Here is a 25,513-nt window from a genome sequence, read left to right on the forward strand (position 1 = left end):
AATACTGAAAACAAGGTAAATAAATGCCACAATATGACTAAATGTAAATGTTTTGAAAAATGTTTTGTGTCAAAATTGAGGAGAGAAACCTGATTAATATGTGTAAAGTAGATATGAGATATATGTGTCTAGTGCCACAAAGAGTAGGCAGAAGTCACTTACAGAAGGACGTAAAGTTACTGTTCTGATTTTGACATATTTGATAACCTAAATGTGTAATTATACTGAATACTGACTTTAGAAGAAATATTGATGAGTAAGAAAGAGGGGAGAAAAACTATAAATCAGGGACTTAAATAATCCCTGAACATTGTCATTATGCCAAAAATGTCATTTAAAATTTTCTTGACCAATGTATATATTTTCTGAAGTTGTCATTTGAAAAGAAATTTTTTTGTTTCCAGTGTCTAATAACTGTTTCAAAGTTGCAGGTATCATGTTTTATACCATTAATGCAATTTGTACCAAAAGTGTGACAGAATGATGAAAAACATGAAGATGATGATAATGAACTGCTCAAAAATATGTTGTTGGGCAATGAAACAAGATAAATGAATAAAAATGCTGTGGTCCTGAAATGAAGGACTACCAAATATGCTGTGTTGAGCAGTAGCCAAAGGACTTGCCATTGTGGGGCAAGGAGCTGATACGTGGGCATGAACTGCCAAACCTAAAGTGTGTTTTTGTGCCTAAATGTTTATAAAGACTGCCAAAACAATAATGGGCAGAATGTGTATAACTTGGACTGCTAGTGCTGAGGCAAGCAGTGAAGTAAGTTAGGTTTTTTTTGCTCAATGAGCTATGAACTGACTATTCTTTCTGCAGTCAGTGAGAACTTATTATAAAATAAAAATGGATTATAATTCAAATGGACGTAGATGTTTGTTTTGGACTGCCTTGTTTTAAAATTACAGCAGTGATGATTAAAGATAGGATCTGAATAGGTTAATGTGTTTATGTGCAACAAACATTTTGGACTGCTATTAATGAAGAGCAGCTTTAAAGTTAACTATTTTGAGAAAACCTTGAAAAAGTACTATAATCATTAACATGCTTGTGTGTTTGAATATTTACATTCCTTTAAAAATATTGAATGATAAATTTCTGCTTTGTTAGGTTAAAATGTTCTGTGCTATTGTATGTGTGTTTATTTTCTTTGAAAGCTATACCTATTCTACTAATGTATAGATTATTTTGTGTACTGTTTGTCTTTTATTTAAACTATATGTGTGTGAAATGAACATGCTTAAAGGTATCCTGTGTAATGATGAAAATTAATTTCCTTAAACCAGTCTGTGGATGAAAATTAGTGTAAATGTCTCAATTTTTCTTAATGTATATGCTGTATGTCTGTAATATGTATTTTTTTTTCCCAACTGAAGTTGGATGATATAATTTCTTTTCTGTAGCCACCACCACTTAGGTGTTATGGATGTTTCCTTGAAGTGTCCCTTACAGGAAACTTCAACGAAACATGGGGCATGTGTAACACCATAGCTCTAATGATCTACTGATTTATTTTGCTTTTATTTAATTAATGTTACTTCTGTAAATGTGTGTGATTGAATGGGTAACACATAACTGTGTATTTCTTTATTTGTTAATATGTGCAAATGTTCTGTGTTATCCAATGCGTTTGTTTGTTGTTATGTAAACTGCTGATCCTCACTTAGGAATCTTAGCAATTATTGCACCATAAGGTGTAGTGGTTCCCCACGGGAACGGTATTGCATCAGAATGCGCAAATTGTGTTTGGCCTTGCGGAAAAAGGTGGGACTGGTAGCCACCGGTCGGAGACGGACACGGAAGTAGACGAGGAAGTCAGTCGGAAAGCACACGGAGACGGAGACGGAAGCCGTCGGAGACGAGCCACCAGACGGACACGAGTTACGAGTCCGTGCTATTCCATGGGAAAGACGCATATTGTGCTGATTTCCAAGAGAGGATTTTCATGCTTCTCTCCAAGGGCTCGAATAGTTGGAAATATTCTGGAATTTGTCTCTATCATCGCCATCAAGAAATCGGCCTGCAATTCCACCTACCTGCATGCAGTTGCCACCACATTGCGCAATCATTGCTTCATAGTGACATTATGATGTACGGTGAAGGATCAGCTTAAAGGATGTGCTAATGTGCTGAAATATAAGGTAATTTAAATCTGAATTTGTGTATCTACCTTGACTTTTCTCCTCATCATAACCTCTTAGGATCCTCACCGTTTGGACTATACTGATTACCGAGTGTCCTTACTGAAAGTACATTGGAGCCTAGAGTGATTTTGTTAATTAAAGCCTCTTGAACTGAAAATTGATTTTCCTAGTGAAAACTGCTTATTAACGTGTTGTTGCCAATTTCAAGTAAAGGTTCTTAAGACTGAGGCTTATAATGTTTCTTGCTTAGTAAATGATTACATTACTGCTTATTATTGCAAATCGCAGAAGGTGAGTCAGTGTCTTGCATATATGTTAATTTTGTGTCTCACTGCAGTAAAAGTGGAAAACTGCAATAGTAGGAAATTATATATTCAGGTTTACTCTCTCTCTCTCTCTCTCGTGTATTAGAAGTGCATATTAATAATAACGTTATAAAGACAAGTCACTTTGTGTAAAGTAATAGTGTGTTTTGGTAGCTGTTATAATTTTGCAAATTGCTTCTGCTGCTCTAGTTGTTGGTTTCAACCTTATCATATGTATATATATGTATCAGAGTCAATTGCACTCGCTTGTGGTCAAGTATAGGTTGTGTTTATCTGTTAAAATTATTAATTACTATTTTCTTCAACGAGAATGTTGATCATTCTTTTGCCTAGTTAGGCTGGCGGCCGTTTTACCATTATCAGTTTAACAGTGCAGGAAGGCAATTTCTTCGTTAGTCACTGTTTAATTAGTTACGTAATTCTGACTTTCATTTCCGATAAGCCACTTCCGTTAGGTACAACATGGTCAAACAACAAAATTCCTCTCAGAGGGTAACACTGTTCTGATTGCGTAATACCATATTTATTATAACAAAATAATTTTGTTTTGTAAACTGACTCCTACTTTGGGGTTATGGTGTAATAGTAGCAGAGTGTAGTGTTATATGTGGCTTTTCTTTGACAGGATTACTGTTTCTGTTGGGACATAATAAGTAATATACCAAACTTGGTATTTGATTACGCAAGCTACGTAAACATTGCGCCACCACGCAGTCCTAGTAGTGTTATAAACTCTAGGAATTTTGCGGGGAAAGTCGTTCTTAATACAGCTCGTCTTTCTTGTAACGTTCACATTGCTGCATCTCTGTCACACACTTACGTGGGTTAAAGCACACATAACGAATACTGAGGTTTTTAATGTGTGTCTGTCTCTAATAATGTTCAAGAATTGGTCAAACGACTATTTTAAGAGGCGTCTTTTTTGACGCTAACGCTTAATTCCAGTGTTTTCGTCCATCCTTTAAAAGTCATTTAGCAGCCTCAAACATCTGTAGTCACTTGTCTGTCTGCTACAGTAATGCAACTCTGGATGGAACTTGCAAGGTATATCCGAGTGAGCTTTGAGTGGAGCTGGCGAAAAGGAACGCTAGGTGACAGAATTAGTTTGGGGCAGCCGCATAGCCAGGACAAACTGCACGTGCCGATTTGCCTCTTACTGTATAAGCTTTGTCTTGTGTTAGTGAAATGGGCACGTTGAACCGATTTCTTTCTAGATTATGGTGGCATTGTTGCCGGATCTGAACATTTACTTTTCATTTACATGGCTTATTAGATCAAGGACAACTAACTTTTTTCCGCTATACATTCAGTTGTAGTATGATGAATGTTACATCTCAATTCGTTTTCAACTTCTTTAGAGCATATGGGGTCGAATATCCATTTCCAATTTAATCCTCCCACGTTTCAAGTGATATATGTCAGTACTCTACCATTCGTAAGACGATGGTTCAGGAATTAGTAACAATAATTAATGCTTTTATTTTGCCCTTCGTATTCAGAGGATATTACAACAGGCGGTCCGTTGAATTGTATTTACTCATGACATAAGTTATCCTGTGCATGAAAATTAATCAGTCTATTAAATCCAAGTATAGTTTGGTCTTAGGATTTTATTATCCTCCTCCTTGATTATTGTTTGATGGATCTTCCTACGTGTTGTGTACCACCACGAGTGTTCACACATAAACAACGTTCTTTGAAAGTACCCCATTCATATTAATTTATTCAGAGATGGGGTAAAGTAGCCGCCTTAAGCAGTGATTACAAATATATTGACTAACCGTTCCGGGTATGTAGTAAATCTGTGTCGCAGTGGTTTTCGAGGCATGTGACAGCGGAGACGGAGTCATCGAGACAGTTTCTGCTGCCACGCTAGCTCAGAATTTTTCAGATTATTTCGTAAGGTAGTGTATAGATGGTAAAAACATTTGCGTTGTAAAACTTGTATCCGCAAGATGCAGTAGTTGCTTGATGCCTACAGTCAGTTTAGTCTTGATTAATTCTGCCTCAGACCCCTTTCTTCCGTTGCATTCTGCAAAAGTCCTTGTCACTCCTACATTATAGTCGTACAGTCAGATTGCCTTTATTTTCATGTGGGTCTGATTTGATATAAAGGGATGACATCCTACAACTGATATAAAGGGGTAATATTTGAGGACGTTAAAGCAGGCCTTCCCACGGCTAGATATATGTGGTCGTTGCACTTGACATTTCGCCGGACGGTACGGTGACTGATCGCCTATCAAATTATCGAGTGATATCGGATCTTTTCGTCTTCTTACTACGTTGATACATTAATGTTCATTTGTGTCAATCTAAAAACAGTGTACACACAGAAAGTGGGACTATCACTTATACTATTCTCGGGCACGGCTTTATCCACTGAACTGGATGACCATAACTAGCAGAGCAAATCAAAGTATTAACTTGCTTCCAGGCCCAGCCACTTCTTTCGTGCTCCAAACACACTCCGCCACGATCTTTTAGAGCTACCGGACATGGAAGGAAGTAAGGTGCAAGGGGTGTTCAATACGTAATGCAACAATTTTTTTCTCGGCCAATTTAGACAGAAAAAACGCGAAATCTGTTGAGGGACGTCGTGAAATATTCCCACTTCAGGCCCTGTAGTTTCATGAAGCGTCTGTAAATGAGGCGCATTCCAGGAAACTGTCATCGAGTTTCTTTTGGAGGAAAACCAGAGCATGGCAGACATTCATAGGCGCTTGCAGAATGCCTACGGAGGTCTCACAATGAACAAAACTACGGTGAGTCGTTAGGCAAGGCGTCTGTAATCATCCCAACAAGGTTGCTCAACCCTGTCACATCTTCCGCGTGCCGGCCGGCTGCACACAGTTCTGACTACTGCAGTACTCGAACGTCCGGACACTCTCATTCGAGTGGTCGATGGATCGCAATCAAAAATCTCACTGCAATCTGATGGTAGCGCTGACACACCAGGGATGGGAAAAACTGATCTGTTAAAACCGATACCGGTATTTAAGTTCTGAATAACCAGTCTTTTTTTATATTTGTTTGGTCACGGTTATAACAGGTGCTTTCTTTATTTGCTAATAACAGAGTAAAAAACCGAAATATCAATTAATCACAGCAGCAGTGCTAAAAAAGGGAGACATTTCTATTCATAGAATTTCATTGGTGTGAGTATTGCGCTGTAGAAAATGGGGCAACCGAACAGTGGAATTTTAGTAACAGTGCCGGCAGAAGTCAGCAAGAAACACGTGGCATAAGAATTGGTACAGCATTGTTGATACAACATTGTTCCCGTTGCCGTGTGTTGTGCCTTACGCTAAGCGTTTACGTGCAGTGTTCAAGACGTGCTCCACCTGTTCCATACGGTAGTTTCTCGCTGTCGTCAGACATTCGTTGTATTGCAGAGTGGCACCAACCCTAGTTTGGAAATACTTTCGCAAAGAGGCGTAGCAATGAAGTACAATGCTTCATTTGCTTTAAAAGATTAAAGATTTGTCTGCCATTTCTACGAAACAATAAAAGAGAAAGGAAATTATTCTAACAATAAAAAAATTAAAAACTTAACAACAGTTTATTCTTAATAAATAATGAAAATAGAAAGTAGCTGATATGCTGCCTGTGTCTACATAATATGTTTTTGTCTGCTGGTAGCCCTTGGAAACGAACCGATTAACGTGAAAAACAGTTCTTTAACCTCAGTATTAACCCTTTAGCACAGAATATTCGTAATGCCTAAGTAATTGTATGATCTCCGATTACAACATGATTTCTGAACAGACTTTCAAAAAATTAGAATCAATAGGAGAATACAGGCGGTTTGTTTTAATATTGAACCACTTAACAGTTTTCGAGAAAAGCAGAGAATGGTGGACCACTAAGGTATTTTTTTTTATTTGCCTACTTAATTTCATATTATGGTCCTACGTATCTTGAAGCAAAGAGTGAAAATTTTTCGTTATTTCTTAGATTTCTATGGTTGGTACTGGAAATAATTGGAATATAAACCGAAAAACGGTTAATTAAGAAACGGGTTATTTGGAACTGTTTTAACAGTCAAGTTAAACTGACGTGGGAAAAGACCGATGTAACCGAAAACCGGTTGTTTCAACTATAACTGCCATCCCTATGACACACTCTTCCACCAGCTGGAACACTCAAAGGTGTGTACCCGCTGGATTCCTCACCGTCTAACAGAAGACCATGAAGAGCGACGAAGGTCCACCTGTGCGATACCGATTGGGCGTTACGAGGTTGTTGGTGACAATTTTTTGTCCAACATCATAACAGTCACTGAAACACGGTGCACTGTCTTTCTCCTTCTCCGTGAAAACTGAAGTTTTATGTACTATGACGAACTATTATCCACGGCTATATAGAGAAGCCATGGAAATATATAAACATGGAGATAATTTCAACAGAAAAGAAGAAGCAATGAAACTCAGTGATATATGGACTGTGGCGCTACAGGATCGATGAGAAGTTTTTATCTTTGACGTACTATAATCGATAATTAAAAAATTTTATCTTTGACAAGGTTTATCTCTGCTATCACGTGAAATCCAGACCACGCCCACTTTCCACAGTATTTAGGCCGCTCTTCGACGTCCGACTCGTCAGTCGGCAAGACTCAGCACAACCAGGAGCATCTCCGAAGATGTCCAACGTATCCTTGGACGGAACGTCAGGGACGATTTCCATGGACCACGGCCATACAACCCGGAAAAATTCTCAGCAGTTGAAACATCCAGTCGTGAAAGCCTTCATTGTATGACTGAAACACGGATTCATCTCTTAGAACAAGACATTACTGAAGAATAAGTGGAACTTTATGCTTCTTCTCTTTGGAATCTGTCTGATTACTTTCCCTTCAGAGAAGGATGAGGAGTAACTTCCCACCATGACACTGGACGCTGCGTATCAACAATATGTGACAAGGCCAACAGATGTAGCAGAAAAGGGAGGAGAATTTCAATTATTACACAACTGGCCATTAAAACTGCTACGCCAAGAAGAAATGCAGATGATAAATGGGTATTCATTCGACGAATATATTATACTAGAACTGACATGTGATTACATTTTCACACAATTTGGGTGCATAGATCCTAAGAAATCAGTACCCAGAACAACCACCTTTGGCCGTAATAACGGCATTGATACTCCTGGGCATTGAGTCAAACAGAGCTTGGATGGCGTGTACAGGTACAGCTGCTCATCCCGTTTCAATACGATACCACAGTTCATCAAGAGTAGTGACTGGCGTATTGTGACGAGCCAACTGCTCGGCCACCATTGACCAGACGTTTTCAACTGGCGAGAGATCTGGAGAATGTGCCGGCCAGGGCAGCAGTCGAACATTTTCTGTATCCAGCAAGGCCCGTACAGGACCTGCAACATGCGGTCGTGCATTATCCTGCTGAAATGTAGGGTTTCGCAGGGATCGAATGAAGGGTAGAGCCACGGGTCGTAAGACATCTGAAATGTAACGTCCACTGTTGAAAGTGCGAACAAGAGGTGACCGAGACGTGTAACCAATGGCACCCATACCATCACGCCGGGTGATACGCCAGTATGGCGATGAGGAATACACGTTTCCAATGTGCGTTAACCGCGATGTCACCAAACACGGATGCCACCATCATGATGCTGTAAACAGAACCTGAATTCATCCGAAAAGAATGACGTTTTGCCATTCGTGCACCCAGGTGCAGTCTGCGAAGCAGCGTCAAGGGTAACCACAGCCATGGTCTCCGAGTTGATAGTGCATGCTGCTGCAAATGTCGTAGAACTGTTCGTGTAGATGGTTGTTGTCTTGCAAACGTGCCCATCTGTTGACTCAGGTATCGAGACGTGGCTGCACGATCCGTTACTACCATCCAGATATGATGCCTGTCATCTCGACTGCTAGTGATACGAGGTCGTTGGAATCCAGCACGGCGTTCCGTATTACCCTCCTGAACCCACCCATTCCATATTCTGCTAACAGTCATTGGATCTCGACCAATGCGAGCAGAAATGTCGCGATACGATAAACCGCAATCGCGATAGGCTACAATCCGACCTTTATCAAAGTTGGAAACGTGATGGTACGCATTTCTCCTCCTTACACGAGGCACCACAACAACGTTTCACCAGGCAACGCCGGTCAACTGCTGTTTGTGTATGAGAAATCGGTTGGAAACTTTCCTCATGTCAGCACGTTGTAGGTGTCGCCACCGGCGCCTACCTTGTGTGAATGCTCTGAAAAGCTAATCATTTGCATATCACAGCATCTCCTTCCTGTCGGTTAAATTTCGCGTCTGTAGCACGTCATCTTCGTGGTGTAGCAATTTTAATGCCAGTAGTGTACGAATTTCGGTGCTTCCTAATGCCGAAACGCGCAAGTTCTAAATAATTTAGACAACTCAGAACGATACTGCACTGGACATGGGTTGTACAGTCAGATAAATTCCTTCCTGACGATTAAATAAACGAATCTCCTTTTTAGGAACTTGCAGGAGGTACCTGCAACAAGCGCGCTTTTCCAGTGCGGTTGCTGTTGTGCTCCTGCCCAACCACGGTCGCTCCCAGAGCGGTGCCTCTAATTAGCTGCGACATGTAGCGCAAGCAATAGTGCACGCCCCAGATAAGGCAGGTGGAGCCCTGCATTGTCCGCCATTATCACAAGCACCAGCACCGCAACCACCGCACGTGCCAGATGAGCTTTGTACTCGAATGTCAATTAAAATCACCACATGTCAAGTTGGTCTGTATTTCGTGTGGCCTTTCAAGTATTTCTTACGCATACACTTGTTAAACTCAACGAATGAGTACAGAGATATTGGTAAACACAGTTTCTTCGTTTTTATGTAACACCATAGGACTGAGAAGATATTGATAGTTTTTCTTTAGCCACGGAGAGGAAGGAGGGAAGTAATAAGGAGAAGAGGGAGTGAACCGCTAACACGTACACAGTCAGGTCGACATACCGTTTGTAGGTCGATAGCAAACCTATGTCGATATACACTAAGTTGACAAAAAACGTGGGATAGCGATATGCACATATACAGATGGCGATAGTATCGCGTACACAAGGTATAAAAGGGCAGTTCATAGACGGAGCTGTCATTTTTACTCAGGCGATTCACGTGAAAAGGTGCCCGACGTGATTACGGCCTCACGACAGGAATTAGCGTGTTTCGAAAGCGGGCTGGTAGTTGCAGCTAGAGGCATGGAACATTCCATTTCGAAAACCGTCAGCGAATTCGGTATTCGAAGCAGAATGTGCCGAGAATACAAAATTTCAGGCTTTACATCTCACTGCCAACGACGGAGAGCAGCAGCGTTTGCATAGAGTTGTCAGTGCTAACAGACAGGCAACACTGCGTGAAACAACACAGAAATCAGTGTACAGTGTGTAAACTTTTAGATGGCAGATCTCTCCCTAGTCCTGAATCGGTACAAGTCGGTAAACGTCGGGAGGCTTCGGTAGGCACGCAGTTTCGACTGCTGCCAACACTACGTAGCTGACTGTGTTGTGCAAGGTAGCCATTGTCGTCTGCTTCGTTATTGCTTTGCGCTGTACTGTTCTGCGTGTTTTTATTGTGCAGTTGTGCTAAACATTATCAAAATGAGTGAAGAGGCAGTTGCTGGCCCATCTCGGGAGTCGCCAACAACCGCTACCGGTAGGCCTACGGTTAGAAGGAAACCAGTATTACGTAGCGATGCTCGCAAAATTATATTGCGTGTGATTGAATGCTGCGAAAGGGAAAGGGAGCAGAAAAAATTGCTTCACCCATTTACAAATCTTCAGTGAGAGCTGCTACATACACAGGACAAAGCATGCGTAGCATTGGAAGATTCAAACAGTTTTCCAAGAATAATCCTGGCGTATCACCACAAACGCCTGGCAAGAAAAGGTGAGTTTCCATTTCAGATATTTTGTTCGCGATCACTTTGAAGGAGTCCCCTATTTCGTCCGAATTATCTTATATTTCATTTTTCCTTGCTACCGTATTGCTTTGTATGGAAACACCACTGGTTACTGTATTATTTCGAAACACATTCATATTACAGTACTTCGCAATCGGATGAATGGTTTGTGAGCGCATAGTAGACAAACATACATTTTAATGTACATGACGATTTCAGTTTTGTTTACGAACAACATTTAAAGCGAGTTTTACTTCCAAGCCTTTCGTCTGCTTTCGTGTAAGCATGACGCGCAATTTGTAGTGCCAGCACTGCAACTGATACGCGTGTCTTGTCACCCCCCCCCCCCCAGCCGCTCCTCTCCCCCCGCCAGCCAATGCTTGCTTCCTCCTCTCCCAGTACTCGCGTCACAACTCTGCCGTCTTAACAGTTAACACACTGTAGGCCGGCCGGAGTGGCCCAGCGGTTCAAGGCGCTTCAGTCTGGAACCGCGCGACCGCTACGGTCGCCCTCAAGTTACTTAGGTTTAAGTACTTCTAAGTTCTAGGGGACTGATGACAGATGTTAAGTCCCATAGTGTTCAGAGCCAAATCAGTGTAGGGTGGATGACAAACGTATCCGTTAGGATATTGTGGCGAAATCTGGCGTTAATAGGGGATGGCAGCAGACGACCGACGCGAGTGCCTTTGCTAACAGCATGAAATTACCTGCAGAGCCTCCCTTGGCTCGTCACCATATCTGTTGGGTCCTACACGACTGGACAACAAAAGCCTTCTCAGATGAGTCTCGATTTCATTTGCTAAGAGCTGATGCCTCCCCCCATGAACCATGGACCTTGCCGTTGGAGGGGAGGCTTGCGTGCCTAAGCTATACAGATAGCCGTACCGTAGGTGCAACCACAACGGAGGGATATCTGTTGAGAGGCCAGACAAACGTGTGGTTCCTGAAGAGGGGCAGCAGCCTTTTCAGTAGTTTCAGGGGCAAAAGTCTGGATCATCGACTGATCTGGCCTTGTAACACTAACCAAAACGGCCTTGCTGTGCTGGTACTGCGAACGGCTGAAAGCAAGGGGAAACTACAGCCGTAATTTTTCCCGAGGGCATGCAGCTTTACTGTATGATTATATGATGATGGCGTCCTCTTGGGTAACTCATTCCCGATGTAAAATAGTCCCCTATTCGGATCTCCGAGCGGGGCTACTGAGGAGGACGTCGGTATCAGGAGAAAGAAAACTGGCGTTCTACGGATCGGAGCGTGGAATGTCAGATCTCTTAATCGGGCAGGTAGGTTAGAAAATTTAAAAGTGGAAATGGATAGGTTAAAGTTAGATATAGTGGGAATTAGTGAAGTTCGGTGGCAGGAGGAACAAGACTTTTGGCCAGGTGAATACAGGGTTATAAACACAAAATCAAATAGGGGTAATGCAGGAGTAGGTTTAATAATGAATAAAAAAAATAGGAGTTCGGGTAAGCTACTACAAACAACATAGTGAAAGCATTATTGTGGCCAAGATAGACACGAAGCCCACGCCTCTGACAGTAGTACAAAACTATATGCCAACTAGCTCTGCAGATGACGAAGAAATTGAAGAAATGTATCATGAGATAACAGAAATTATTCAGATAGTGAAGGGAGACGAAAATTTAATAGTCATGGGTGCCTGGTATTCGATAGTAGGAAAAGGAAGAGAAGGAAAGTAGTAGGTGAATATGGATTGGGTGTAAGAAATGGAAGAGGAAGCCGCATGGTAGAATTTTGCACAGAGCACAACTTAATCATAGCTAACACTTGGTTTATGAATCATGAAAGAAGGTTGTATACATGGAAGAGGCCTGGAGATACTGGAAGGCTTCAGATAGGTTAGAGATTTAGGAACCAGGTTTTAAACTGTAAGGCATTTCAAGGGGAAGATGTGGACTCTGACCACAATCTATTGGTTATGAACTGTAGATAAAAACTGAAGAAACTGCAAAAAGGTGGGAATTAAGGAGATGGGACCTGGGTAAACTGAAAGAACCAGAGGTTGTACAGAGTTTCAGGGAGAGCATAAGAGAACGATTGACAGGAATGGGCGAATGAAATACAGTAGAAGAAGAATGGGTATCTTTGAGGGATGCAATAGTGAAGGCAGCAGAAGATGGAGTAGGTAAAAAGACGAGGGCTAGTAGAAATCGTTGGGTAACAGAAGAAATATCGAATTTAATTCCTGAAAGGAGAAAATATAAAAATGCAGTAAATGAAGCAGGGAAAAATGCCTCAAAAATGAGATCGACAGGAAGTGCAAAATAGCTAATCAGGGATGGCTACAGGACAAATGTAAGATGTAGAGGCTTATCTCACTAGGGGTAAGATAGACACTGCCTACAGGAAAAGTAAAGAGTCCTTTGGAGAAAAGAGAACCACTTGTATGAATATCAAGAGCTCAGATGGAAACCCAGTTCTAAGCAAAGAAGGGAAACCAGAAAGGTGGAAGGAGTATATAGAGGGTCTATACAAGGGCGATGTACTTGAGTACCATATTATAGAAATGGAAGAGGATGTAGATGAAGATGTAATGGGAGGTATGATACTGCGTGAAGAGTTTGACAGAGCACTGAAAGACCTGAGTCGAAACAGGGCCCCGGGAGTAGACAACATTCCATTAGAACTACTGATAGCCTCGGGAGAGCCAGCCCTGACAAAACTCTACCATCTGGTGAGCAAGATGTATGAGACAGACGAAATACCCTCAGACTTCAAGAAGAATATAATAATTCCAATCCCAAAGATAGCGGGTGTTGACAGATGTGAAAATTAGCGAACTATCAGTTTAATAACTTCAAATGGTTCAAATGGCTCTGAGCACTATGGGACTCAACTGCTGAGGTCATTAGTCCCCTAGAACTTAGAACTACTTAAACCTAACTAACCTAAGGACATCACAAACATCCATGCCCGAGGCAGGATTCGAACCTGCGACCGTAGCGGTCTTGCGGTTCCAGACTGCAGCGCCTTTAACCGCACGGCCACTTCGGCCGGCAGTTTAATAACTCACAGCTGCAAAATACTAACACGAATTCTTTACAGACGAATGGAAACACTGGTAGAAGCCGACCTCGGGGAAGATCAGTTTGGATTCAGTAGAAATGTTGGAACACGTGAGGCAATACTGACCTTACGACTTATCTTCGAAGAAAGATTAAGGAAACGCAAACCTTCGTTTGTAGTATTTGTAGACTTAGAGAAAACTTTTGGCAGTGTTGACTGGAATACTCTGTTTCAAATTCTAAAGGTGGCAGGGGTAAAATACAGAGATCGAAAGGCTATTTACAAATTGTACAGAAACCAGACGGCAATTATGAGTCGAGGGGCATGAAAAGGAAGCAGTGGTTGGGAAGGGAGTGAGACAGGGTTGTAGCCTACCCGCGAAGTTTTCAATCTGTATACTGACCAAGCAGTAAAGGAAACAAAAGAAAAATTCGGAGTAGGAATTGAAATCCATGGAGAAGAAATAAAAACTTTGAGTTTCGCCGATGACATTGTAATTCTGTCAGAGACAGCAAAGTACGTGGAAGAGCAGATGAACGGAATGGGCATTGTCTTGAAAGGAGGATATAAGATGAACATCAACAGAAGCAAAACGAGGATAATGGAATATAGTCGAATTATATCGGATGATGCTTTGGGAATTAGATTAGGAAATGAGACTCTTAAAGTAATAGATGAGTTTTTCTATTTGGGGAGCAAAATAACTGATGATGGTCGAAGTAGAAAGGATATAAAATGTGGACTGGCAATGGCAAGGAAAGCGCTTCTGAACAAGAGAAATTTGCTAACATCGAGGGTAGATTTGAGTGTCAGGAAGTCGTTTCTGAAAGTATTTGTATGGAGTGTAGCCGTGTATGGAAGTGAAACATGGACGATAAATAGTTTAGACAAGAAGAGAATAGAAGCTTTCGAATTGTGGTGCTACAGAAGAATGCTGAAGATTAGATGAGCAGATCACTTAACTAATGACGAGGTACTGACAAGGGAACCTCCCCATCGCACCCCCCTCAGATTTAATTATAAGTTGGCACAGTGGATAGGCCTTGAAAAACTGTATACAGATCAATCGAGAAAACAGGAAGAAGTTGTGTGGAACTATGAAAAAAATAAGCAAAATATACAAACTGAGTAATCCATCCGCAAGATAGGCAACATCAAGGACAGTGTGAGCTCAGGAGCGCCGTGGTTCCGTGGTTAGCGTGAGCAGCTGCGGAACCAGAGGTCCTTGGTTGAAGTCTTCCCTCGAGTGAGAAGTTTAATTTTTTATTTTCAGACAGTTATTATCTGTCCGTCCGTCCGCCCGTCCGATGCGAGGTAACTGCGCCGTAGTATGGGGACGCTACACCTAAACAAACATCGAAACACCTAAATCGGGCAAGGTAGAAGAATCTTTTTACCCATTCGCTAAGTGTACAAATTAGGTGGGCCGACAGCATATTCCTGTCATGTGACGCACATGCCGTCACCAGTGTCGTATAGAACATATCAGATGTGTTTTCCTGTGGAGGAATCGGTTGACCTATGACCTTGCCATCAAATGTTTTCGGTTCCCATTGGAACCGCACGGTTTTGCGGTGCGGTGGCAAAACACAGACACTGAACTTATTACAGTGAACAGAGACGTCAATGAACGAACGGACAGATCATAAATTTCCGAAAATAAAGAAAGTAAATTTTTCACTCTTTTTTTTCACTCGAAGGAAGACTTGAACCATGGACCTTTCGTTCCGCAGCTGCTCACGCTAACCACAGGACCACGACACTCCTGGGCACTCACTATCCTTGATGTTGCCTACCTTGCGCATGGACTACTCAGTTTGTATATTTTGCTTATTTTTTTCACAGTTCCACACAACTTCTTCCTGTTTTCTCGATTGATCTATGTTCAGGTTTTCAAGGCCTATCCACTGTGCCAACTTGTAACTAAATCTGAGGGGGGTGCGATGGGGAGGTTCCCTTGTGAGAGAACTGGAGAGAAGAGAAATTTGTGGCACAACTTGACCAGAAGAAGGGATCGCTTGGTAAGGCATATTCTGAGGCATCAAGGGATCACCTATTTAGTATTGGAGATGCGTGGAGGCTAAAAATCGTAGAGGGAGACGAAGAGATGAATACACTAAGTAGATTCAGAAGGAAGTAGGTTGCAGTAGGTACTGGGAGATGAAGAAGCTTGCACAGGATAGAGTAGCATGGAGAGCTGCATCAAACCAGTGTATGGACTGAAGACCACAACAACAACAAGAGTTTATGATAGGGTTCGAGTGTAGCGCAGTCCCTACGAAGCCATGGACCCAAGTTGTCACATAGCTAATGGTGGCTCCATAATAGTGTGAGCTGTTTTTACATGGAATGGGCTGGTTTCTCTGGTCCACTTGAACTGAAAATGGATATATTCGGCTGCTTGGAGACCGTCTGCAGTCTTCATGGACATCATGTCCCCATAGAACGATGGAAGTTTTATGGATGAGAATGCGCAATGTCACCGGGCCGCGGTTGTTCGCGACTGGTTTGAAGACATTTTGGACATTTCGAGTGCATGATTTGGCCACCAAGTTCGCCCGACATGAATCCCATCGAACATTTATGGGACATAAATCAGTTCTTGCACAAAGTCCTTTCGCAATTATGGATGGCTGAAGAGGCAGCATACCCCAGTGTTTCTGTAGGGGATTTCCAGCGACATGTTGACTCCATGCCACGTCGAGTTGCTGCACGACGCCGGGAGAAAGGATGTCCGACACGATATTAGGGCCGGCCGGGGTGGCCGAGCGGTTCTAGGCGCTACAGTCGTAGAGCCGCGCGACCGCTGCGGTCGCAGGTTAGAATCCTACCTCGGGCATGGTTGTATGTGATGTTCTTAGGTTAGCTAGATTTAATTAGTTCTAAGTTCTAGGGGACTGATGACCTCAGAAGTTAAGTCCCATAGTGCTCAGAACCATTTGAACCATTTTTGGACGATATTAGGTGGCGTTTGCCACCTTAGCGTATGTTGAAGACAGAACGTGTATAGTGAAGTACGCGCACTGGGGACTGAATTCATGCCGGCCGGGGTGGCCGAGCGGTTCTAGGCGCTACAGTCTGGAGCCGCGCGACCGCTGCGGTCGCAGGTTCGAATCCTGCCTCGGGCATGGATGTGTGTGATGTCCTTAGGTTAGTTAGGTTTGAGTAGTTCTATGTTCTAGGGGACTGATGACCTCAGAAGTTAAGTCCCATAGTGCTCAGAGCCATTTGACTGAATTCATTGTCAACAACGTAATAACAAAACACGTCAGCAAACGTTTATGTGTGTCATGAATCGTTCGCAATGAATTATCACAAAAAAGGTTTTGGGGAAGTTTGATTTCACCCTTAGTGGGTGTGGGATCGTGGTTGTAAAAATCAGTGTTAAAATGTCGGTTCAACTGCCCACTGACAGCGCAAATACACTAGAATTTATGAGTTCCGAAGGTCAAGCTTTCATCTAGTATATCCATTCTAATGATGAAGACTTCACCTTTGAAACACGTTAATTCCAGTGTCTTTTGGAGTGTAAAGAGGTGGTTGAACCGTCTTTTTAAATATTGGTTTTGGTGGTCGGAAAAAAAGACGCTGATCATTCTGCGTGAATCACACGACTTTGATAGATGCAGAAGTATTCATTATTCGTTTCCTAATCGGTAGAAAGAAGATTTTAATAACAGACTGTGAAGAGTGGTTGTCCAGTCGAGAGTCAACTCTGATTTAACCAAGCCAGTGATTTCTTCATCTTAGCCGAATAAAAGTTTTGTTTCTCGGCAGGAAAGTAGCAACTAATAACAAGAATCATTTTTAACGGTTGCGCAGTGCATGAACAAAGGAATTATTCTTTTCCAGCCCTGAATGTAACAAAACATAACTAGTAAATAGGACTGGTAAATTTAATACGTCATGAGTAATATTACCATTATATTACAATGGAATGTCATCCGTGTGGTATGTGTCAGGACAGTTTGTGTCCCGAGGAAATGTAGCACCGAAGAATGAGATGGAGCCGAAACTGAATTCAGAGGGAGCAATTTCTAGTACACTTCGTAAGTATGACAACAAATTCCCGTTATTGTGTTAAATAGCTTACACTAGTTTTGTTTGGTTATCTTTTATTCAGACAGATTATTTCGATTTTAGGAAGATGGAAATTTGTTGTCTCGTTCTGAGAAGTGCGCCTGCGATAGACACTGATAATTTATAAACACAGTACCGGAGACTTACTGGAAGGCACAATGGTCTACATATGCTAACTGATGTCTCCATCAATCGAAAACTTCACAGCAGGAGTAACTATGTATAGACAGAATTTGTCAAACATGAAAGGAACAGGAGAAATGTCATCACATATATTCGGAAATTGGACGTTCATTTCCTTGTTACTCTGCTGAATATTTCAAGAATTTCATAACGAGACATGACAGAGACATGGATGAGTACAGTATGTAATGCCTGCTATAGTGTTGCCTCATCACCTGGAAACAACATCAGATTCAGTAACTCACGGTTTATTTGAGAGCATATTTCCAGGCCTGCCTTTCGAAGAAGCAGAAATGCAATCTAGCAAGAACAATACACAAGCCTCCATCTATGGATACTGAGCCAATGCAAAAATATCAGCTACCAGTGCACTGCAAACTGAAAGTTGAAAACTGAGAACGGTTCGCAAATGGAAACAAGCACGCAATGAAGTACGTGAGATTGTTGTTCACACATTTCACAGAAATTCGCTGTTAAGATATGAATCTCTTCATTTCGGCGGGAACAACACTTGTATGTCGATTTTTGTTGTCATTCACATTATCTCAACCACAGGTTCAAAATTTATCTCGAATAAACAAAAAATTAATTTTTTTAGACTATACTACTAATGCCAAAGAGGATTCGCACATTTCAAAATGAATACGTAATATGGACAACAGTTAAGTTATTTCAAAATTCAGTATTAGTCAAAAATGAAACGTAGATGAATAATTGGCAAACAGCCCATACGAGGAAAGTGAACAACTACTATAACTCATCAGTTGCCAAAAATCACTCATGGAAGGAAGGGAAATACAAAGGATAACAATTGAGCAGTTGCACGATTGTTACAGAACTTTTACGTACTTTCGTCACTGAATGATGACAGTAGATTGCAGAAATCTGCACTATTTGGGGCCTTCAACTGTCCTGAGCGATCACTGATATTATTGGTGAAAAAGGTCGAAAGCGAATGATCCATAGTTAGGCGAAAACCAAAACACAAAAGCTTTGAAAATGTCTGAAGAACCAATACACTAAACGGTCCTCACGCTCACATTACTAGCACGTCAGAATATGTACACACACACACACACACAGAGAGAGAGAGAGAGAGAGAAGTACACACACAAACTCGCGGATATATTAGATCATCGTAAAAGATGTGAACAGGGGAGTGGGGAAGCGAGGGGCCAAGCAGAGAGTGAGAGTGAGAGAGAGAGAGAGAATCACGGACGTAGCATAGTAGCACTGCGTCAGTGTAGAATGTCAGTCACAGCTGTTCCGTGGCCGGTGCACTGTGGGTAATCCAGACAGGCGCGTTGACAGTTGGTGACCACGTGACAGGAGAGGCTCCTGAGACGTCGCGTTGTTTACAAACACGACTGGCGGGAGGAGCGCTGCGCAGCAGTGGGCCGGCCGCCGGGGCGTCTCGCGACTGAAGCCGTGCCGCTCCGCCCGCCGACCTTATATAGAGTTGCCGAATTTTGTGGACCACTTAACTGTAAAACTTTACGCTTACACAAGCCGGCAAATGCAAAATTACACGTCCAAGTTAGCAACCCGTGAAACCGGCCTGCAGTGAAGAGGGAGCAACAGAGAAAGAGAGAGAGAGGCGGCGACGGGTCGGCGTAAGGGGCGCGGAGGCGGAGGGGAGGGGGTGGTTTCGGTCCGCAGGAGGGGCTCTTAGGGTGCGTCCGACCGCACAGTGCGGGGCGGGGGCGGGGGAGAGGGAGAGAAAGGCAGAGGGGCGGGAGCGCCGGCCGGGCCCCGAGCCACCGGCCGTTAATCCAGCGGCGAACCCGTGAAATGGCTGGCCATCGATTCTCCTCCGCTCCGGAGAAATTGCCAACCCGCGCTCCCCGCCCCTCCACCCCCGCGCTTCCTTTTCCCCGGATCCCAGGCGGCGGGGCCCTCGGAGGCTGCGCCGCGCCGGCCGCACAGATGTTATCTGGAAATTACATTCCAGCGGCTGGAGAACGGCGAGTCTCCTCCGCGACCCGTACAATGAGCTGCAGGCCCGCCCACTCGCCGCGGCCTCTCTGCTCCAGCCAGATGCTCAGCCTTCCCCCACTTCCAGTTGCAATCGCCTGTCCTCCTGGAAAAGCCGTGTGTGTACAGGACCCCGTGCGGAGCGGGGGGTGTAATCTGGTTAATACTGCAATTCGGTTGCGGAACTGACGGCTGGCGCTGGATGATCCTGAAGAGTGGAAGCAAAGCTTACCGCAACTTGCCTGTTAACACCTGGGAAAGTACTAACAATTTTCATAAAGTTTACACAACTCCAGCTAAACAAAGTGAACACTTGGTAGGATGAAAACTCTAAGACTATAGGAGTGCTTATGCCTGAACATTTTGATACACAATTAATAACATCAGTTCTCACTTCTTTATTTCAATTTCTTTTTGTAAAGATCAGTAAATTACATTTTGATATGCCGATCCATACTTGGAGGGGCACGGCCGATTTCCTTCCTCGACCTTCCTTAATCCGAGCTTGTGCTCCGACTCTAATGACTTCGATCTAGAAGGGGCGTTAAAAAAATGATTGAAACTTTAAGTACATATTAACAAGATGTCTCTCTAAAAAGTAGACTACGGTCATGTTATTTCAGCAACAAGTTTTTAATCTAGAAATATTGACATATGATAATGTAAAATGTAAATGTCGTGTGACTAGGGCCTCCCGTCGGGTGCACCGCTCGCCGGGTGCAAGTCTTTCAATTTGACGCCACTTCGGCGACTTGCGCGTCGATGGGGATGAAATGATGATGAGGAGGACAACACAACACTTAGTCCCTGAGCGGAGAAAACCTCCGACCTAGCTGGGAATCGAACCCGGGCCCTTGACATTCTGTCACGCTAACCACTCAGCTAACGTGGGCGGACGACATATGATAAAATTAACGTTACATCTTCATAATTAAACAGTATGTACTTTCCTTTCTGTTGATGGTACATTAGTGTCTGCGTCTACTTTCCTCCAAATAATACCCTGAAGAATGGTTCAAGTGGCTCTGAGCACTATACGACTTAACTTCTGAGGTCATCAGTCGCCTAGAACTTAGACCTAATTAAACCTAACTATCCTAAGGACATTACACACATCCATGGCCGAGGCAGGATTCGAACCTGCGACCGGAGTGGTCGCCCGGCCCCAGACTGTAGCGCCTAGAACCGCACGGCCACTCCGGCCGGCAATACCCTAAAACATACCAAAAATTTTACCACTAGCTCAAATAGACTTTTGGTGCCTTAAAGAAACATGTCAAGAAATTTAATGCTCCGGAAATTCAGTTCAAACTTACATTTGATCTATGACTCATTCTTGTTGTTGCTAATACACCCCAGCAGCATAATATTCTTGATTTACATGTTCTTCATCTTCTCTCTTCCTTTTCTTCATTTTCCTTGTTGTTCTGGAGTCTTTAGTTGGCTCAAAAACCTACTTATCAACTTCGGTCACCTTCAAAGAACCAATTGCCAGCAGTGATAGTTTGATATTAAACCCATGATAAATTCCTGGCAACAAGGGAATTTCACACCTCCTGACCACCACATTCAAACAAATTACAGACATAATAACTTTAGAGAATGACAAAATAGCAGTAACTCAAACTAAAGAAAACTGTATAAGGCAAAATCAAATATCCATTAGGAAAACGTAAGTGCTTCGCAAAGCGTATCTTCTAAAAGGGCTGTCAAATTGAATAACAGTTGTACAGTATACGTTTCTCGAACAGGAGTCTAATAAGAACGCTGAATGTAGTGGAAACTTAGGTTCGAACGCACACCGAAAGATCTTTAAGATAATTTCTAGTCAACTTCGTGAGGTCCAATTCAGTTCTTTTAACCACTCTTTTGTTCAAAAAAATGTAAACACTGATTTTAGATGAAAAATGTACGATCGAATTGTAGAAGCGGATTCACAGTCAATGTATTTTAATTCGACAGATACCCAAGAATGGTCACAAAACGAGTTGGGCACTCGTCAGTGCACTGGGCCCGCATTCGGGAGGACGCCGGTTAAAATCCCCATTCGGCCATCCAGATTTAGGTTTTCCATGATTTCCCTAAATCACATAAGGTAAATGGTGGTATGGTTCCTTTGAAAGGGCGCAGCTGATTTCCTTGCTCATCCTTAATCCGAGCTTGTGGCGCGGCGCTAATGACCTCAGTGTTGACGGGACGTTAAATACTAATCTTTATTAATTTCCTTCGAAGAATGGTCACTCAAAATTACCATGATACGATAGGCCGATCAGCAAATATCTAATCTGAAACTTAATTAACGCCGGCCGGAGTGGCCGTGCTGTTCTAGGCGCTACAGTCTGGAACCGAGCGACCGCTACGGTCGCAGGTTCGAATCCTGCCTCGGGAATCGATGTGTGTGATGTCCTTAGGTTAGTTAAGTTTAATTAGTTCTAAGTTCTAGGCGACTGATGACCTCAGAAGTTAAGTCGCATAGTACTCAGAGCCATTTGAACCATTTGAACTTAATTAACAAACAGAATGCAAAGAGTTATGCCGAATAATTCAGACGATTCCAGTAATTGTAGTGACTGGGGGAGGGGGGGGGGGATCATAAAGGGAGTCCCGCAGGATTCGATTTGGGTCCACTCCTATTGCTAATATACGTGAATGAACTACCGCTTAACCTTCAACAAGAAAAATCGGCACCGATGGCAGACGATACTAGTGTTATAATAAATCACATTAGAGAGAAAACAACAGAATAGTTGGTAAATGATATTTTCCAAAGAATTATTAAGTGATTCTCTGAAAATAGACTCTCCCTAAATTATGAAGAAACAGATTACATTCAGTTCTGTACAACGAGTAGTCATACCAGTAACTGATGTAGCACATGAGCAGGAGTCAGTAAACAGGGCAGAATGAACCAGATTTTCAGATGTGCATATTCATGAAAACTTGACCGCAAGAAGCATATTACTGAGCTTCCCAAACAATTAAGTTCAGCTACTTTTGCTCTTCGTACAATTGCTAATCTTGGATACAAACGTATGAATCTCCTGACATATTTTGGATATCTCCACCGAGTAATGACGTATGGAATAATTTTCTGGGGTAACTCACCACTTAGAAAGATAGTACTGATTGCACAAAATCGAGAAGTAAGAGTAATACTTAATACATAGAGTTCATCCACGGACGTCATGGAGGTACCTCTTCGAGGGGCTACTATTTTAAATGCAAAAAAATGGTTCAAATGGCTCTGAGCACTATGGGACTTAACATCTTAGGTCATCAGTCCCCTAGAACTTAGAACTACTTAAACCTAACTAACCTAAGGACATTACAAACATCCATGCCCGAGGCAGGATTCGAACCTGCGACCGTAGCAGTCCCGCGGTTCCGGACTGTAGCGCCTAGACCCGCACGGCCACCACGGCCGGCTTTTTAACTGCACCGTCACAATATATGTATTTGCTAATGAAATTCATCATGAATTATCCACCACGTTTTGAGAAGAGTATTGATGTACATACCCACAACAGTTGAGAGAAAAATTACTTTTATTACCCATTGTAAAATCTGAAAGTGGCTCAGAAAGGATTTCAACATGCAGCGACAAAAAATTTTTATCAGTTGACCAATAACATAAAATGTCTGACAGGTAGTGAAGCAAGTTTTAAATCTAATTTAAAATCATTTCTCCTGGACAACTGCTGCCATTCCATTCATGAATTTCTGCTTAAGAGCAGGTAGCAAGTAAAAAAAGTATTTTAATAATGTATTCATTAATGTAAACACTAACTATGTATAAAATGAAATGGGCGTGTGGTATTGTTGGTTGGGAGGCCCCTTCCAGGGAAGTTTGGCCGCCGAGTGCAAGTCTTATTTCAGTCGACACCACACTGGGTGACTTGCGTGCTGGTGATGAGGATGAAATGATGATGACAACAACACAACACCTATTCCGCGAGCGAAGAAACTCTCTAACGCGGCCGCTGCGCATTACCATTTTGCTAAGCAGACATCATGTATAAATAACCTGTAAACTAACTCTTCAACACCATTTCGATAAAAGAATAATTCAGATGATATATTTAAGTGATCTGATGTTTCCCTGACGTATTTCTAATCGATTGAATTTTAGTCTGTACCCGTGGTCGAGGAGTAGCGTCTTTGATTAATAATCAAAAACAATCTCCATCCCGGGTTCGGAACCCGCCACCGCTTAAACTTTGATAATCAGTATTGGGGGCCGAAAACTTACGGCATAAGAAGTAACCCTCATTCTGCCAACGGCCTTGTCAAAGAGGTCGGAGGAGAGGATAGAAGTTCAGGGCATTCACTCTCTTGTCGTTGGGGTGAAGAATCAGCAAACATCAACGTCATGAGGACGCAGAAGACGATTAAAACCACGGCATTAAAGACACACAACGTGTATCTCGAGGATATATGGCCTCTAATTGAAAAAGTCTAATGAGGATCTCTCAATTGCAGAAGATTCCGAAATACACTACTGACCATTAAAATTGCTACACCGCGAAGATGACGTGCTACAGACGCGAAATTTAACCGACAGGAAGAAGAGGCTGTGATATGGAAATGATTAGCTTTTCAGAGCATTCACACAAGGTTGGCGCCGATGGTGATACCTACAACGTGCTGACATAAGGAAAGTTTCCAACCGATTCCTCATGCACAAACAGCAGTTGACCGACGTTGCCTGGTGAAACGTTGTTGTGATGCCTCGTGTAAGGAGGAGAAATGCGTACCATCACGTTTCCGACTTTGATAAAGGTCCGATTGTAGCCTATCGCGATTGCGGTTTATGGTATCGCGACATTGCTGCTCGCGTTGGTCGAGGTCTACTCACTGTTAGCACAATATGGAATCGGTGGGTTCAGGAGGGTAATACAGAACGCCGTGCTGGATCCCAACGGCCTCGTATCACTAGCAGTCGACATGACAGGCATCTTATCCGCATGGTGGTAACGGATCGTGCAGCCACGTCTCGATCCCTGAGTCAACAGATGGCGACGTTTGCAAGATAACAACCATCTGCACGAACAGTTCGACGACATTTGCAGCAGCATGGACTATCACCTCGGAGACCATGGCTGCGGTTACCCTTGACGCTGCATCACAGACAGCAGCGCCTGGGATGGTGTACTCAACGACGAACCTGGGTGCACGAATGGCAAAACGTCATTTTTTCGGATGAATTCAGGTTCTGTTTACAGCATCATGATGGTCGCATTCGTGTTGCGCGATATCGCGGTGAACGCACATTGGAAGCGTGTATTCGTTATCGCCATACTGGCGTATCACCCAGCGTGATGGCATGGGGTGCCATTGGTAACACGTCTCGGTCACCTCTTGTTAGCATTGACGGCACTTTGAAGAGTGGACGTTACATTTCAGATGTGTTACGGCCCGTGGCTCTACCCTTCATTCGATCCCTGCGAAAGCCTACATTTCAGCAGGATAATGCACGATCGCATGTTGCATGTCCTGTACGGGCCTATCTGGATACAGAAAATGTTCGACTGCTACCCTGGCCAGCACATTCTCCAGATCTCTCACCAAATGAAAACGTCTGGTCAATGGTGGCCGAGCAACTGGCTCGTCACAATACGGCAGTCACTACTCTTGATGAACTGCGGTATCGTGTTGAAGCTGCATCGGCAGCTGTACCTGTACACTCCATCCAAGCTCTGTTTGACTCAACGCCCAGGCGTATGAGGGCCGTTATTACGGCCAAGGGTGGTTGTTCTGGGTACTAAATTCTCAGGATCTATGCACCCAAATTGCGTGAAAATGTAATCACATGTCAGTTCTAGTATAATATGTTTGTCCAATGAATACCTGTTTATCATCTGCATTTCTTCT

The sequence above is a fragment of the Schistocerca nitens genome, chromosome 8 (assembly GCF_023898315.1).
Source record: "Schistocerca nitens isolate TAMUIC-IGC-003100 chromosome 8, iqSchNite1.1, whole genome shotgun sequence".
Lineage (NCBI taxonomy): Eukaryota > Metazoa > Arthropoda > Insecta > Orthoptera > Acrididae > Schistocerca > Schistocerca nitens.